We start from the raw sequence: 17773 nt of genomic DNA on the forward strand, positions 1-17773 counted from the left end.
AGCCTCTCTAAGCCTCCATGGGAGATTACTGTGAATGTTGAGAAAATGCAGCTAAGACATTAAGCACAGTGACTGGCATACAGGAAAGTGACCAAAATGTTAAAAGCTAGAGAGAATAATCTGGTGACAATCATGAAACAAATTTTCTATTTCTGAACAAGCTAGTGGCTTGAAACATGTCTCTAGATAAATGAACTATAGAACCAAGACTACTGAAATGTCAAGAAAATAATCCTTTTCTTATAAGTCGTGATTAATGATTAATTTGCCTCTGTTAATTTTTTGGTTATCTCAGTGACTGGTAAACTGATTTTCTTGATATTCCAAGAATTTTGATTATCTGTTGCTGCATTAAAATACTGCCCCTAAACCTCAAAAGCATATTAGTAAGTGAAAGAAGCCAATCTGCAAAGGTTTCACACTGTGTGATCCCAATTATACGATATTGTGGAAAAAGGCAAAACTATGGAGACAGCAAAAAGCTCAGTGGTTGCCAAGGGTTAGAGGGAGGGAGGGATGAACAGGCAGAGCACAGAGGATTTTTAGGGTAGTGAAAGTGCTCTGTATGATACTGTAATGGTGGATACTGGACATTATACATTTATCAAAACCCATAGAATTTTAACACAAAGAGTGAATCCTAATGTAAACGGGGGCTTTAGTGAATAATAATGCACTGATACAGCCTCCTTAACTGCAATGACTGCACTACCCTTAGTGCGAGATGTAATAATTGGAGAATGTGTACGCAGGGAGCAGGAGGCCTGAGAACCCGCTGTACTTTCCAGATGGAAGCCCAGATTCTAAGGGACAGCAAGTAGATTCCGTTCCCAATATAAGGGGGGGCCAAGAGTGTGTGGCCGTCTTCAACTGGCTCAGCAAGTTGGTTATGTCTTCAGTGAGTAAGGTGGTTCTGCTGGAAGAGAAGGTAAAAAGACAGAGTTGCTCTTCTTAAGTCGAAATAGGGCAGGTTTCCCAGGATGCTTTGTAAAAGGTCCAAAGTCACATTAAAGGACTCCTGCCATAACCCAGCATGACATAACGTACAGACGAAGGTTGATCAGTGTGTTCAAAATATTCTGTTGCTAGAAAATTGTAGGAAAGTTGCATCATTTCCAAATAGTTAGCAAGAAGGCTGATTTAAGTTAATGGAAAATTCTGAATTATAGCCTCGTAAAAAAGCAATATTATTACTTTCAAGAAAGAGTAGTCATTAGACACAGGCTAATGGTATTTCTAATTAAGTCCTTAATACCGCAGCAAACATCTCTTCCATTAAAACTACTAGGAAGGAATTGGTGGGTCCCTCCCACGGCTTCCAGGACAGCTGAGTAGCTCCAGTTCTGGCCACAACAGGGGCCCTGGAGTCTTGGAGAGGGACCAATGGCTCAGTGGCCCAAATGCACCATTCCACCTGGGGTCTCCTGGAAAACCTGCCGGTTCCCTCCCCACAGTGCTCCTAGTCTCATGGAGTCTCTCTTCTAGTCTGTGGGGGAATCTGTACATCATACACTCCAGCTCTTGGCCAGTGCATTTGCCTGTATCCTAACTCTTTTCTTCTCTAATGACTTACAGTTTTTGTATTGAAAAGCCAAAAGTGGGCCGGGCGTGGTGGCTCACGCCTGTAATCCCAGCATTTTGGGAGGCCGAGGCGGGTGGATCAGTTGAGGTCAAGAGTTCGAGACCAGCCTGGCCAATATAGCGAAACCCCGTCTCTACTACAAATACAAAAAAATTAGCCAGGCATGGTGTCGGGCGCCTGTAATCCCAGCTGTAATCCCAGCTACTCGGGAGGCTGAGGTAGGAGAACTCCTAGAACCCTAGGGGCGGAGGTTGCAGTGAGCAGAGATCGCGCCATTGCACTCCAGCCTGGGCGACAGAGCCAGACGTCGTGTCAAAAAAAAAAAAAAAAAAAAAAAAAAAAGAAAAGCCAAAAGTGTTCCTAGACCATTTTTCTTTGTGATTTGACATCACCTCCTTCGAGACAATGAAGATACCCTGGCAGATATCTGCTAGGGTTGAGGGCAAGAGGAAAACACAGATGCAGAGGGGAGAAGCATGTACGGGTTAATATGTCAAAAATACCACACTTCCATGCACAGTTGTGTCAGGCTTTCCCAGGGAGGAAACATGGCCAGCTGGGACGCTGCATCATTGCCTCACTAGGAGTCCATATTTCCAAGCCATGGGAATATTCTTCCAGAGAGACGTGAGAGAGTGAACAGACCACGAGGGATGCATATGCTGCTGTTCCTAGACCACATGCCAACCCAGCCGAATGGTAGAGACTTGGAGCAGAGATGTAGGGAACGTTGGAATATCCCATAACATTCAATGCCGTGAAAGGAAGAGACGCCAGGATGGACTGGGATGGAAAAATCTGTTGGCTACAGAAGTAATGGAACCACAGAGCTGGGGGAGAACTTGAGGGCACCTATCAAAATGGGGCTCGTTTCAGAGCTGACAAAAGGCTCAGAGAATCTTGAGAAGAAGAGAAGGGGGAGAAGGAAGAAGAGAGGACAGTAAGGAAGATAGGCAAATTCTGTGCATAGTAGTTGGAGGAATTCTAGCAAATTTTGACACAAGACAGTTTGAAATAATATGCTGTTCAAAAAATGCCTTCTTTTCCAGGATGATAGGGGCCAGCAGTACGTAGAGAACCACGAAAGCAGGGAGGGGACTTCAGTGGCTGGGGCTAACGGAAAACAGCTAAAAGGTGAAGGACGGCAGCGAGGGCAGCTCCCAGGAAGCGTGTGCCCTGCCGACTGAATGGCTCACATTCAGTGGTAAGGTTTGCACTGCAGCGGCTCCCTGCTTTACAACAAGGGAATCAGTACAGAAGAAAGTCACTGGGAATGGGGAAAGAAGAGAAAGACCATACATCCATCCCACCCTAGACCCTGTTTTCGGAAAGAAAACCTTTCCTTATCCTTTTTCTGGATGGTAGTAGCCAATCTTATCCAACATAAACGAATGAAGAATCAAGCAGGATGAGCCGCCTTCTCGGTGCCTGAGCAGGCAGGCAGCAACAAGAACTTCATTTAATAAGCTCAAGGTTTGTAGTTAGTATGTGAACTACCTAGAGATGGTTTTCAATTGTTTAAGAGTATTTTATTACTGTCAGTAGGTAGATATTCCACCACATTTACACTATTAACAGAGCCCCTTTCTTTGGAGAGAACAAAAGTAAATTTTAGTTAATGCTTCCAACCCAAATCTCAAATTTGGTAATCTGCACACTTTTCTTTCTTTTTGTGGGAACTGATGCCAAATGGTATTTGTAACTAGCTAGTAAGGGGTTTGCCTCTGGAGCCCAGTTACTCAACTTCTGAAAATCACTTCCATCTGAGGCAGGTTTGGGGGCCGAGTTGGACAGGAGGGGAGAGAGTCAGCCAGTAATCTGATCTCAAAAGAAATTGTCACAATTATCACCTATGCCGGTGGTCCTGGCCCGGGTTCACACTGACCAGGAACAGAGAAAGAATCCACTGCTCTCCTTCGTGTTCTCAGAGGCACGGATGGGGTTTCACACGTGTAATTAAGTTCCCAAATCAGTTGACAAGATAGGGAGGGTGCCTGGTGGGCCTCACCAGCCCCACGAGCTTTTCACACCTGGGTGTAGAGGCCCGAGGTGGAGGGGGTCTGAAGTGGAAGGAACATGAGAATTCCGAGCGCCACTGCTGACTTAAAGATGGGGGGGCCACGTGCAAGGAAGGGGCCTCTAATTGCAGAGGGCGCCCCCAGCTGACAACTAGCAGAGAAATGGGGCCTCCAACCCTACAGCTACAGGAACCAAATTCTGCCAGGCGTGAGAAAGAGCCTGGAAGCAGATTTTCCCCCAGAACCTCCAGACGAGAACTCAGTCCAGCTGACACCGTGACCTCAGCCTTTATCCTGGGCAGAGAACTTAGCCACACCGTGTGGATTTCTGATCTACAGAAACTGTGAGATAAGAGATGCTTCATGGTCATAAAGATGAAAATAATAGGCACTCAGGACTCCAAAAGTGGACAGTATGGGAGGGCAGCAAGGGCTGAAAAGTTACCTGTGGGTACCATGTTCACTGTTTGAGTATTGGGTACACTAGGAGCCTAGTGCCCACCAGTAGGCAGTATACCCATGTAACAAACAAGCATATGTGTCCCCCCAAATCTAAAATAAAATAAAATAAAATAAAATGGAAACAGATCCACAGAAACAGTTGAGAAAGAAGAAAGAAGTGTGTATTGCTTTAAGCCGCTAAATCTGTGGTCATTGATTACTCTGCAATAGAAAACAAACACAGCCACCTTTGTGTCTTCCTGTATTTGTCTTTCTCCTTCCACCTCACTCTCATTCTCTATCGCTGATGTACAAAAAGCAAAAAGTAAACCAGATACACAAGAATAATTTTGTCTGTCGCAGTCTAAGAGGAGAGTCCTTCATATGTTTTAAGATAGAAGTCATATTTATATAACGAGTTTTTGGCATTTAAGATTTTGTGTCTTAAGAAAAACAGAACAAAACAGCTCGCTGACTGTGTAATGTGTAAACAGGTGATTCCCAGTGATGTGGCTGCTCTCCCCTGACACCCACAGCCTCAGCTTCCTGGAGTCAGGAAAGGTGTGGCCGGGACTGGGGTGCAAGGAGTGAGGCACTTGCCTTCAGTGCAAAGTTTAAGGGAGCACCAAAAACTCAGTCATTAAGGTAAGTAACATTTTTTAATTGCAGTAAAACATACACAACATAAAGTTAGCTGTCTTAACTATTTTTAAGTGTACGGTTCAATGGCACTAAGTATTCACATTGTTGTACAAATATCACCTCCATCTACCTCCAGAACTCTTCACCTTCCAGAACTGAAACTCTGTACCTAGTAAACAATAACTCCCAAGATTAAAGTTATTTTTTCTTAGGCTATATTTTTGAGAGCAGTTTTAAGTTCGCAATAATATTGGGCAGAAGGTATAGAGAGTTCCCACATACCCCCTTCCCCAACATATGTACAGCCTCCCCCATGTCAACATCCCCCACCTGTGGGGTTCATTTGCCACAGCTGATGAACCCATATTGCCACATCATGATCGCACAGAGGCCACAGTTTATAGCAGGGTTCCTTCTTGGTGTTGTCTGTTCCGTGGGTTTGGACAAATGCATAATGCCATGTACCCACCCATCGTACTATCACACAGATGTAGTCTCCACACCCTAAGAATTTTATTTGTCCCTTTCCGACTTATTTTTACTTTTTGCTGATCTTTTTACTGCCTCTCTATTCTTGCCTTTTCCAGAATGTCATATAGCTGGAATTGTACGGTGTGTAGACTTTCCAGATTGGTTTCTTTCACTTACTCATATGCATTTACATTTCCTAATGCAATATTTTTTAAAGATCAAAATTAATGCCAAAAAAAAAAATTCAGGATGAACAAAATACCATTAGTGTCTGCCCTGTCTTCACACTTTAGCTCACACTGCTATCTGATAAAGTAACAGGGTCCATCCCCTAAGAAAATTGGGGTATTTCCCTTTGACCATGTGCTGCCAACATTTTGTGCTTATTTCAGGAGACCTTCTAAATGAATTACTAAGTCGGCCGTGACAGTCTGGAAACAGAGTCTGGTGGCTGCGCAGACCCTGCCAGAGCGTTGGGTGCATTCTTTCTCGTTCCCACCCCTCCCCTGCTGGATGTTTCTGGGAAGTTTCTAGGTGGTGGGTGGTGTAGATTACAGCTGAGAAATTAGCTCAGATCATGCAAATAAATAAGAGGAATGGAGAATCAGCATGGAGCTCTGTCCTCGGCTTCCAGCACAAGCTCCCATCACAGTTTCCAGAGCTTTTACTGGCGTAACTTCAAAATAAGTTCTTTCTGAATTTCAGCAGAAAAGTGCTTTCAAGGATGAGAGAACTACTTAGTGATTGGGGAAAAGGGAAAGTACTGAGTCTTCACCAGCTGAGTCTTCTTCCTTTCCCACTCCGCACCCAAAGGGTGCCATCTGAGGTTAGGATCGAGGGGCTGCCGGTGCTGGCAGGTGCTCGTTCTCTCCTGTAAAGAGGAGGGGCTCAGACCGGGATGACATCCTCAGGGGGAGACAGCCGTGGGGCCATGGCTCCCCTGAGAGGTGTGTGGGTCATCAGGCCGCACATTTCAAATGAGTGTGAGAGCTCATTGCAATGAATGGAAAGAAAGGATGAAATTTCTTTTGGGCCTGGTACAGGGCGAGACGTCAGAAAGCTTCATTGCTAATCTCCCTCTGACGGAAGATGGTTTCTGGGCTTCTCAGATGGCAGGGAGTGGCCTGGTCACTGTTGATCTTGAAGGGTGTGGGACCCGTGAAAGTGAAGGAGGAAATGCTCCAGGCCTGACAGCAACTGCAGTGGGGAGATGGGGCAGGAACTGAGGGGTTGGGGCCGACAAGGCCGGACCCGGGAGGAGAGAGGAGCCTGTAGCAATCTGAGGCATGCTGTAGCCCCCTTACAGCGGGCCTGGCCCCTGGCTGGCAGAGTGGCTCCATGCCATCAAATGCCCTTTCTCCCTCGGGAGACAGGGAAGCAAAGCACTTCCCCTGCTTCCAGGGAATGTTCCCGAAGAGGTCAAGTGGACAGATCATCAGGGATCACAGGAAAGACCAACACCTGCTACTTTCTTATGTTGATTCTTCTATGTCTATTATGAATGTGCCAGTTTCAAAAGAAATGCATATCATTTTCATTGCTGATTTTCTGGAAATAGCACTCAGCTTTTAGGGCAGAAGCTACTTTAATTTTATAGTATCTTATCAAAGGCATGACTGAAAACCTTGCATCTCTTGCCAGCTTTTATGAGTCTTTGTGGGCTGTTGGGGGGATAGATTCCACATCCCTCCCGGGAGTTGTAAGCCACTGTAGGCCGTTCCTCAGAGGCAACTTCCCTGCAGAAAAGGGAGACAGAGGCAGAGCGTGGGTCAGAGCCACACGCCTGTGCTCGGGCACTTTACATTGATTTCATGTCTGCCCTAGACAGCAGATTAGTCTCTGGATTTTACTGACAAGTGCTCAGAGAATTTAAAGTCAGACAGTGAACGACTAGAGTTGCTCGGAGCCCAGCCTTAGGAGGGCTCAGGCCTCTGTGCTGGCTGCTCCTGGAGAGTTGGATTTCCCAGAACAAGGGTGGCGTGGGGGCGGGAGGGAGAGCGGAAGGGATCCAAGGGACACGGGTGCTTTGTGAATGAAGTCAAGTCACACAGTGCATTCGTCCAATATTCTAAGACTTCCTTTTGAGAAATGGAATATTTTGTTATGCGTGTTGCTGGCCTGTGGGGGGGTAAAATTAAAAGGGAAATCTGGGCTTTTGGTTATTTTTCCAGAAATGGCCATTCTGGGATTCTCAGGACCTAAATCAAACTGGGCCTTCCCTCAGAGAAAGCAAAGGCCTCAGAGATGCTGGTGGCTGATGCAGCTCCCCAGTGCCACCCCACAGCTCCCCATGACCCAATCCAATCCCACCAATGCCCACAGCCCGGAGGCAAGAAGCAGGACACTTTATCCCCTTTGATGCAAGTGAAAAATGAGGTTCCGAGGGGTTAGCAGATTTCCCCCAGTAGCGGGATTTCAGCCCAAGTTTCCTGACCACAGGTTTCTACCCTAGCATGGTGCACTGAGAACGGGCCACCTGTTCATCTTGAGGGCCTGAGAGAGGGCTTGTTGTTGAATAGGGAATCTGGGATCCTCTGAGTCTCTGTCCCAGGATTGAAGGATCCAAATTTTCTTTCCTGTTCCTGAGAGAAGAGCCCAGTGCAGCTCCCCAAGCCTGCCAGATGGGCCTAGACATAGGGCTGGGAGATCCAAAGAGCCCTGTGACATTGAATCCCTCCAACAAGGGGAACACGATGCATTCATGTTTCTGCAGAACTGAAAACTCACCCTTGGAGCCGCCCAGGAAGCAACTGCAGTGGCTTTTTCCCCCTGGAAAATCTACCCATGTTGAAGTTTGTCATACAATGGATGTAGCAGCATGCTGCCATTCATTTAATTAAAAATAGCAAAAATGCACTGGGCTCTCAATTATCTATTTTCCCAACAAGAAACTTCGCTGAGACAATCTTCAAAATGGCACATCCCTCACCGCCGAGATTATCTCTATTCCTGAACATGAATGGCAAAGAAAAGAAGCAAAGGCCAGAAGGAAAAGGGAAACCCTTCAGACCACACAGGTGTGTTTCTGTTTCGTCCTCTTTCACAGGGAAGTTCGTACAAAAACAAACAGCACATAAAAATACAACCTCAAGACTTGTATGTTTGTTCCAGCTCTGTCCCGATTTGCATTCCTGTTTTGATTCGTCTTTGCAACATCCTGGGCCTATGATAGTGATTTTTCTTTTCTTCCTAGCAGATTTTCTACTCTTTTGAAGTTAGGAAATGTCCATGGTTTCTTTCAAGCATCTTTGGGTGAGATTTTTTTTCTTTTTTCTTTTTTTTTTTTTTAAGAATCAGAGCAGGAAAAGGCCATTCAGCTTATCTTGTCCACTTCCTGAAATCCAAACAAACTCTCAGAAAACTGCCTCACACCCTATCCATTCAGCATATGTCTCTGTACTTGGACAGGAGATTTCAGAGCCATTTTGACTTTATAAAAACTTTTGGAACTGGTTTGAATAGCCTCCAAAGACTTTGAGAAATAACTTAGAAAGTTTGAGACTAAAATTGGTGTGGTTAGTTCCCTCCTAAGGAAATGATTCAGAAAAAAATCCTTTCTTTTCTCAGAGAATTCCATCCAAGTTGGCTGCCCAAAACTTCCAAGCAAACTGATGGCTGATATTTTCGAACTCTTGTCCAAATTCTATTTACCAGTTGAGTAGAGGATCTCTCTTAGAGCTTCCTTCATCCTAACTGAAAAATGGGTTACGTGATTTGCATGTGATAGAAATGAAGGCTCTTAAAGGCTATAAAACTGCCCGCATCAAGCAAAATGTAGCTTAGACTCATTTACAGAATATTAGCGTTCTCACTACGCAAAACAAACAAAAAAGTTAAGAATTTCAGTGCACACTTCCCCACCAAAATAGTCAAAGCTATCTATCTTAAAAAACAGTTACCAGAAAGCAGGTGATCTGTACAAACCAACTAATTTTCCAAACACAGTGCCATCTCTTGGTGAATACCCAGTGCCCCTCCTAACAGATTTTTTCCCATTCCAATGTGGAAAAGCAAAAATGTCCAGGAAAGCATATTGCTAACGACTGGGGAGCGGGAAACAGACAATGATGAATTTTTTCATTCGACAGACAGTCTTAGACCATACCTGCTGTGGTCTTGGGAACATGACAAACTGTGGCTTTGTGTGAGTAAGCTCTCAAAGCCACTGCCATTCTGATAAAATTAACTCAAATGGCCATGTTGCTGAATCAACGCGGTTACTCCAGAGGCCTGTGAGGGTTGTGTCCAGTGCTTGCCACCAGGAATCTGTTCATTGTTATCAGTCCAGACAGTAAATGTATTCATCCATCAGCCCTGGCTATTCATGTGGAAACCCTAAGCCAACACTCATCAGAGGAGTCAGGCTGGGCCTGGGCCACAGAGTGAGCCCAGCCTTACAATGCGGGATTTTTTTTTTTTTTTAATCACACTATCAGACAACAAGACTTGCAGCCATATTTCATTGTCAGAGTTAAAAATAAGACCCAGTCCCCAAAAACCATGACATCCAATTCCTTCTATCAAAATATGATTGTTTGGTTTTTTTTTGAATGAATGAATTCCAGTGACATTTATCAAGCATCTTTGATGGAGGAGAGACTATTTATGAGTGAATCATTAAGATAACTTTTGCAAACTCTTGAAGGAGCACATTTTTATTTTTAATCTTAGAAATTTTGGTTACATTTTTTTTCCTGAAATATATTATGAAGTTCCTAACTCTCTTATGAACTGATTTCTTTATTGTGGTAAAATACACAAAACATAAATTTACTATTCTCACCATTTTGAAGTTTAGAGTTCAGAGTCATGAAGTATATTCGTCTTGTACCACCATCACCACCATCCATAAGAACTGATTATTTTAAACATAAATTAACCTTGCCTGATGACTTTTGTGCCATGACTACAAATATCCAGTCCTGTGCTGGGTCATTATAGCACTCACAGGGATGAATGAAGTGTTTATGACACCTTATCCAAAATACGAGACAACCTCAGGATGCTAAGCTTTCTGAGGTCTGGAGATGTTTTTGTATTCCCCCTATATTTGTTGTTGTTCTTTGTCTTCTTCCATCAGGTTGTAGACAGTCATTTTTATCTACTTTCAATGCACTCGCCTGAGGCATCTATCTACCCTTTCCTAATGACTGCAGGGGAAGCCAATAATCAAACTGGTTAGAATTATACTCAACCAGGAGTCCCAGTGTGGAGAAAGACTCCCTGTGAGTAAAGGTCAAAAATACCCTGGCAATGTACCCCATGATATGCATCTGGGCACTTTGTAAAATATTTTTGCTTCTTTCAGGATCTCAACTTGGTCTTAGAGTGTAATGATTGACATATATCTGACCTGTGGATGAAGGAGGACTTATTCTTGCGCTATCTTGGTTGCCTTAAGGTTCCCTTAACATCAAAAGGCAAAATACACTAATAACATCTGGCAGCCTAGTCCCAACTGTGAAAGCAAGAGAAAATTCAATTTAAAAGACAGAAAATTTAAGCAAACCTCCCTTTTAGGTAGCTATCATTTCCTGCCATAGAAATAAAAGACAGATCCTTTCTATATTTGCCCTCGATTTGTCATGAACATAGCATTTTTCTCCTGAAACTACTTCTACATATGTACCCAGGTAGAGAAATAAACCCTGGCCGAAACCTAAACATTTAGAGCAACCAGAAAGCAGGCAACACTAGAAGGGACTGAATCAGGTGGGTCAGCGATGCGTTCAAATATCTTCTCTCTTTTCAGTTTCATATTTGCTGGACGGACAAGTATTTTCTCTGAGTATCTGCCACCAGCACTTAATTTTGGTCTTTAATTAAGTCAGTGGTTCTCAACTGGGAGTGACTTTGTCTGCCCAGGGGACATTTGGCAATGTCTGGAGACATTTTGATTATCAATGCTGGGGAGGAGGTGCTCTTGGCATCTCCTCTTGGTAGAGGCCAGGGACGCTGTTAAATATCCGCACAGGACTGCACCCATAACAAAGAAGTGTTTGGCCCCGATGTCCGAAGTGCTGAGGGTGAGAAACCTCACTGAGCCGCCGAAGTAAGCAAGCCAGGGACTAGTAGGAGGAAGAGGTGGGAGGCGGGGGAAGGAGAGGAAAGTGGGCACGCTAGCACTATCAGTAGGTCACAGAGGTGCAGCGAGATTTATGAAATGTTTGTGGGTAGGAAGAGTCCCTAAAAGTTGATTTGTGAAGCTAGAGGGCTATTGCTTATTGAGGTTTGATGCTCAGTGTGAATGTGAATGGTCATGGTAAGGAGTTGGGGCTGCAGGGAGGAGCCCAGCCGAACACTCCAAGAGCTGCCCCTAAGGGCAGGGGACAGACATTGTCTCGGGTCTGGAAAAGGGACTTGACTCCAGCTTGATCTTTAAAGAATGTGATGCTCAGAAGAAATCCAATTAATCAATAATAATCAAAGAAACACTCAAGCTCTTCATAATCAAGAAAACACAAATTGAGAAATTGGAGTGCCCTTTTCGCCCTTCAAATGGCCACATTACTTTTTTTATTTTTATTTTTTTGAGACAGAGTCTCACTGACTCTGTCACCCAGGCTGGAGTGCAGTGGCGTGATCTCGAATCATTGCAACCTCTGCCTCTTGGGTTCAAACAATTCTTCTGCCTCAGCCTCTCAAGTAGCTGGGATTACAGGCGTGCACCATCATACCCTGCTAATTTTTGCATTTTTAGTAGAGACAGGGTTTCACCATGTTGGCCAGGCTAGTCTTGAGCTCCTGACCTCAGGTGATCCGCCTGCCTCAGCCTCCCAAATTGCTGGGATTACAGGCATGAGCCACCATGCCCCGCCAAAATGGCCACATTTTTAAAAGTCTGACAATATCAGCTTGTGTTGTTTGTCTCTCAATATGGTTTTGGTTTTGCAGAGACTGTGTACTCTTGTATTACTTGTGTACTGAAACAGTCATAATTGTTATCTACAGGATCAAGTCCATTTGACAAGTTATAAAATGCCAGTCAGGACCCACTACATCTATTTTGTGATCCGTTCATGTTTGTGAACCGTGGTCTGAAAAACACGCTCCTAGAGGAAGGAAACTTATATGAGGATGTGGTTTAAATGTTGTGTTGTGTGATGGTTAATTTTAGGTGTTCATTTGGCTAGGCCATGGTACCCAGATATCTGGTCAAACATTATTCTATACGTTTCTGTGCAGGTGTTTTTTCATGGATTAATTTATGTCAGGAGACTTTCAGCAAAGCAGAGGATCCTCCATGATGTGAGTGGACCTCATCCCATCATTTGAAGGCCTTAAGGAAAAGACTGACCTTCCTTGAGCCAGAGGGAATGTTCCCAGCAGATGGTCTTTAGACTCAAAGACAACTTCCCTAGGTCCCCAGCCTGCCAGCTAAACCTGCACTGTGGGAACTTGCCAGCCCCACAATGGCATGAGCCAAGTCTTCAAACTATACCTCTCATCCTCTCTCGAATGTTGAATTTTCTTATGAAAAATACCTGGGTCACCTAGGATAGGATGCTAACATCTGTCCTTTCTAGATGGTGGTTGTAGTGGGTTGAATAGCGTCCCCCACCCCGAAAAAATACATCCACCCATAACCTGTGAATGTGACGATATTTGGAGTCTTTGCAGACATAATTAAGTTGGGGATTGGAGATGAGATCATCTTGGATCAGAGTGGACCCTAAATCCAATGACAAGTGCTTACCATCACAGACTCCAGTTTTGCTTCTAAAATTCTGAAACTGTTCTAAAAAAAATGTTAATGTATTTGAGAGAAAATGAAGACACAACTTAAAGGTGTGATGATTCTATCTGACCTGTACAGCAGCTCTTAACCAGCCCTTGTCCCTCTTGGGTAGAATAAATTTATACATTAGAATGTATACATTCTAGTTTATACATTAAAATATGGTCTTAGACCTTCCCGCCAGTCCTCTCACCCTCTCTCCCTCACTTTAGCAATGCTGGAAGCCAGGGGCTCCAGACGGTCCAGCTACAAGATGGAAGTGGCAAGGATCCCGCTCACCCGAGGAGAGTTGGCCTGGAGAGCTGCCTGACCCGGCCTTTAATGAGCAAGAGGTAAACTTTTCTTACGTCACTGAGACCTTGGGGTTTGTTTCCACAGCATGACCTGTTTTTCCTGACTCATACAAGCCCCTGGAAGCATCTGACTCACTAATCCACTGACCTTCTCTAACATCAGCATTTACGGATCCTGCCATCAAAATTCTTCATTCATTATGAGGGCTCAGTCAGTTCTCCTTAGGATTATTAAACCATTAGTAAAAGTGCATTAAAATCAGTTTATAATCTCTTCCAGTGGGATTTCACAAATATCACTCCATAGCCAAATGGTTTACCGCTCTCTTCTGACTCAGGAAAGCATATTGTAATTAGAACACTTTTTGCACAATAATAAAAACAAAGCAGCTTTCACAGGTTGTGCTGGATGTCAAACGTGGGTAAACCACTCAACTTTGAGCTCAGCTCGGCACAGGTTTATTTATTTACAGGCACTTCAAAAAGAAGGGGGTAGGCCACGTCCACACAGCCCAGGGTGTGGAGTGTGGATGTGTCTGTCTGTTTGTTATGACTAAGTCTTGCTCAGTCCTAATTCTTCCTGGTCAAAAATTGTTATTTTTAAAAGACTCCTTGAACACAAAACCCTTCAGATGTGATGGAGATGTGGCCAAGGGAAGCAGTGAAGTGTAGTGATGTTGTGATGTGAATGCAGGCTCTGAGCCCAGATCCCAAATCCTGACACCCACCAGCAGCTGTGCATGTTTGAACTTATGAACCCATTTCCGCAGGTGGAAAATGGGTGAGTAAGCTTACTCTTGGTCTTGTCAGGAACATGAGAAGGCCTCAGTAGGGAGCCTGGCTAGTCCTGCCCCCAGACTTAGCGGCGGCTCTTCCTAAAGTCCTGCTGACCAGAAGAAACGTCACGAACGTCTCCTGCCCACAGGTGAAGGAGGCCTGGGGAAGATGGAGGAGGTGGCCCATCTCTAGGCACCTTCCGCGGAACACTGGCCCCCACACGCCAACCGTGCAACAGCCCCGTCCTGGCAGCTGATCTCTTAGCTGTCCCGGAATTCCAAGTGCACCTTCGGAAGAGCTAGTTGGGTCCTTCCTGGGGGCATGGAAAGGAGGACCAAAGCCTTATCCAACTGAGGTGAGGAGCAGACACCACGGGGAGAGGGGGGAAGAGAGAACTGCAGCCCAGAAGGCGCTTCCTTTACAGAATCCCGAGGCCAACTCAAGTAAATGTCAAGACCAGGAAAAGCCACCAACTTCAATTCAATTAAATGCATAGGACCGACTTTCAAGAAGGAATAATCTGGGTATTGACAAGCTTGTCTTCAAGTTAACAAGAGAGAGAGGTCTTGAAGGATATTCATTAAAGTGTTCCTGGTTATCCCTGGATGGCGGCATTTGGGGTGATGTTCATGCTTATTTTACAAAAGCAATTAAGCTACTTTGAATAAGGGAGGAAAAGGAAATATGAAAGAAGTACCCAAGTTCTGAGTCAGAGATCTGACTTCAAATCCCAATTCCACCACCACCAGCTATGACCATGAGTGGTCCTAGCATTACTGAGGGCCTCAGTTTCTGCATCTGCGGAATGGGAATAACAGTATCTACCTCCTAGGATTATCGAAGCTTAAAGTGGATAATTTAGGATATGCCAAACATCCGGAATCGGGCTCAAAAAGTGGTAAAGAATTTTGAAGATATTTTTCTTTAACATTCCAAAACAACTTTCAGGGAAAGTCATTTTTCATGGAAGGTGCTGACTTTATTGGAGACTGACCATCTCCTCATCACAGTCTACTCCAGAAAAATCAGAGGGAGGTGGGGAATGTTGTACCCAACTTTCTAATGTCTCTAAGATGTGGGTGGCAAGGGTAGGCTGTTAGCACTCCAGAATAACGTTGCTATCCACCCATTCAGGGCTTAGCATCACAGCCAAACTGAGATCCAGACCCCAGAGAAGCCGTGTGAATCAACAGCAACTCTGCAGCCCCCCACCCATGCAACCCCACCCCAGCCCTGGCATCCCACTCACTGAGGCTCTGGCCAGGTGGCGGTGACTCAAACCTTCTCCATTTTAACTTGGCATCTCAGAGCTTTTGGACAGAGTCCACAAATACATGAGACAAAAATAGGCCAGCATACCCTCCCTTGCCAGGTCCTCATTGTTGAGGGATGAGATGAGGGCTGGGCAAGCGGTTACATAGCCGAAACCAGGGCCCTAGAACCCAGCTCTGCCATGCATGGGGGCCCACAGCTCTGCCCACAGTGTCTGCTCTTTATTCTTGGTTTCTCCTCTACTTCTCTTCCACCTCCCATTCTTTGTGATCCATCTTTTTCCAAAAGTTGACAGGTTGGCTGGAGACAATTCCCCCTGCCAGCTTTTCTGTCTTTTCCACCTTTAGTTTAAGTTGTCCATGAGGGCTGGTGATCCATTTTCGGTCCTCCATACCTTCCTGGGCAATCCCTCTGGGCCCTCACTCCTCCACGCCCTCCACCTTCCCAGCTCCTTCCTCCCGGGGCCTCGAGCTTTTCCCTCTTTTCATCCTCTATGCACTGTTTCACCCCGAAATGTATGTTATTGTTTTATTGTGGCATCAGCCATTCTTGGAGACTTTTCCCAGGGCTTGCAATTTTGTAGCAGAAAGAGATTTTCTATCTAAAGCAAAATGCTGGTCTTGTTTAAATAAATAATAAGATAAAAGAATCAGGCACTGTAGGGGTATTTGGCCCACAGTCATCCTGTCTCAGCAGGGTCCTTTTCATTGAAGGAAGCATTTTTCATATCCATAATTTGCCCCTTTCTCTAACCCAGGGTGCACGCTGCCGTGGCCCTTGGTGACAATGTCCCCTGTGGCCTTACTCCAAAGCTTGCTCCAGCAAGCTCTGACATGGTGTCCTCCCTCCCCTTCTGGGCTGCGGCTTCTCCAACCTCCCCCAGCTCCTGCAGACAGAGGAGAAACAGCAAGTCACAAGATAAGACAAAGACCCTCTAGGCCAGGCCACTCCTCGCTGCCACTCTGGGACAGCAAGGCAAAACGCAGACGGCCCCAGCTCTGGACGCCTCTCCTCCTCTGGACCCTAACCCTAACCCTAAGCCACTAGAACACTCACGGGAGAAAGGTGGACCTGCTTTGAGGCTCACCTCCCTGCATGCACATCCATCTGGCTTCTCTCACCGTCCGGCTTCTCTCAAGAAGGAACCTGGTGTCTGAGAGCCGTGGGTCTTCATCCCAGCTCTCGTATTTCTCTCATGTGGCCACATAACCTTGAACGTCTGACCTTCAATTTCTTCATCCGTACAGCGGTGAAGATGATCCCCACTTTGCTAGATTGTTGTGAGAGTCACCTAAAAGAAAATAGGTGCTATGGCGACATGTTTGTTGAGCTAGGAGGACTTGGAACAAAATTAGCTTCTGCACCGGCTGTGCTGGAGCCAGGCAGGCCGCTCCAGTGTGGCCCTGTTTTTCCTGGTTTGTGTCCCAGGAACCTGCCAACCCTCATTGTCCCGGATTTTCCCTTTGACTCCAAAAGCCGCATCTTTTTTATCAAGTCTCTTTATTTTTGTTATTATCCCGTCAACATACTCCCCTCTGATCCGCCCCCACTAATGACTCGCCCCCTTTCCAAAGTCCCAGCACACCGCGCTTATCCTCTCTTTCAGCTGTCCTTAAAAAGGTTCTATTTGTCACCTCCGCCCCGCTCAGGGGCGCCCGGACTCTGGGGCCCGGCCTTCGCGGGCTCCCGGGTTCCTCGGATCGCTTCCCTAACAGTCCTGGCCGCAGTGCCGGCCCAGCGGGTTTCGCACGGGAGGGAATGTTTGGATGGCTAACGCCCAGCGTTGGTCTTCCCTGTGTCTTTTATGGGAACACGTTCCTGCCCGCGCCCCACGGGACAGAGCCGTCTTCCCGCCCCGCCACGCCGCGCCCGCAGGCCCCGCTGCCCGCAGCCTCTTCCCGACGCCCCGGGCCGTGCGCCCCCCGAGCCCACCGCGTGCTGTGCGGGGCTTCCGCTCCTGCGCACGAACGCTTCTGCGAGCGTTCTCGGAAGCAGCTGGGGGGCGGGGAATCGGCTGAGGAATGGCGCTTTATAAATCAAAAAATAATAATAACAGAGCACACGGTGAGCACCGGAGGCTGGAAACGGGATGGCATCCGCTCGGGGCGGGGCGGCGCCGCCAGCGAATGACAACACTGCCCCCTGGTGGCCGATGCGGCCAGGCCCGAGAGAGCGCAGGCCGGGTGCGAGCCAGGGTTCTTCACCACGCGGCCTCACCGCTCATCCCATAGAAACCGTAATTGGGCAAATGACAAGAATTCCCCGGGAAGCATTAAGGCCGGGAAGCAGCACAGGAGAAAAATCCGAAACCCATTTTTTTTTACAGTAGGGATTTATTTGTTGTCCCCAGATAGCAAGCTGAATTTCTGAATAGTTCAGAGCTCACAAAAGAAGCCAAGAACTTCCAGGGCATTTTAAAATGTTGCTTTTTATAAACAAAATATTTAAACCATTATTATCACTGTTACTGGGGGATTACTGTTGAGCAGAAATGCTTGTGAAACTCCCAAAAGAAAGGGTCGTTTGTGCTTTTTTGACT

The 17773-nt window shown here is 46.0% G+C and overlaps 1 long non-coding RNA gene across 1 annotated transcript; it reads right to left on the minus strand.

The window, feature by feature from the left end:
* Nucleotides 1-4683: 4683 nt before the first annotated feature.
* On the minus strand, nucleotides 4684-17336 carry LOC129039266 (uncharacterized). Its single transcript, XR_008503301.2, has 3 exons — nucleotides 17298-17336; nucleotides 16322-16525; nucleotides 4684-6890 (listed from the first exon to the last, which is right to left on the minus strand). It is a non-coding gene; the product is annotated as an uncharacterized LOC129039266 (long non-coding RNA).
* Between the last annotated feature and the right edge of the window lie 437 nt (nucleotides 17337-17773).

Source organism: Pongo pygmaeus, chromosome 5 (assembly GCF_028885625.2).
Source record: "Pongo pygmaeus isolate AG05252 chromosome 5, NHGRI_mPonPyg2-v2.0_pri, whole genome shotgun sequence".
Taxonomy (NCBI): domain Eukaryota; kingdom Metazoa; phylum Chordata; class Mammalia; order Primates; family Hominidae; genus Pongo; species Pongo pygmaeus.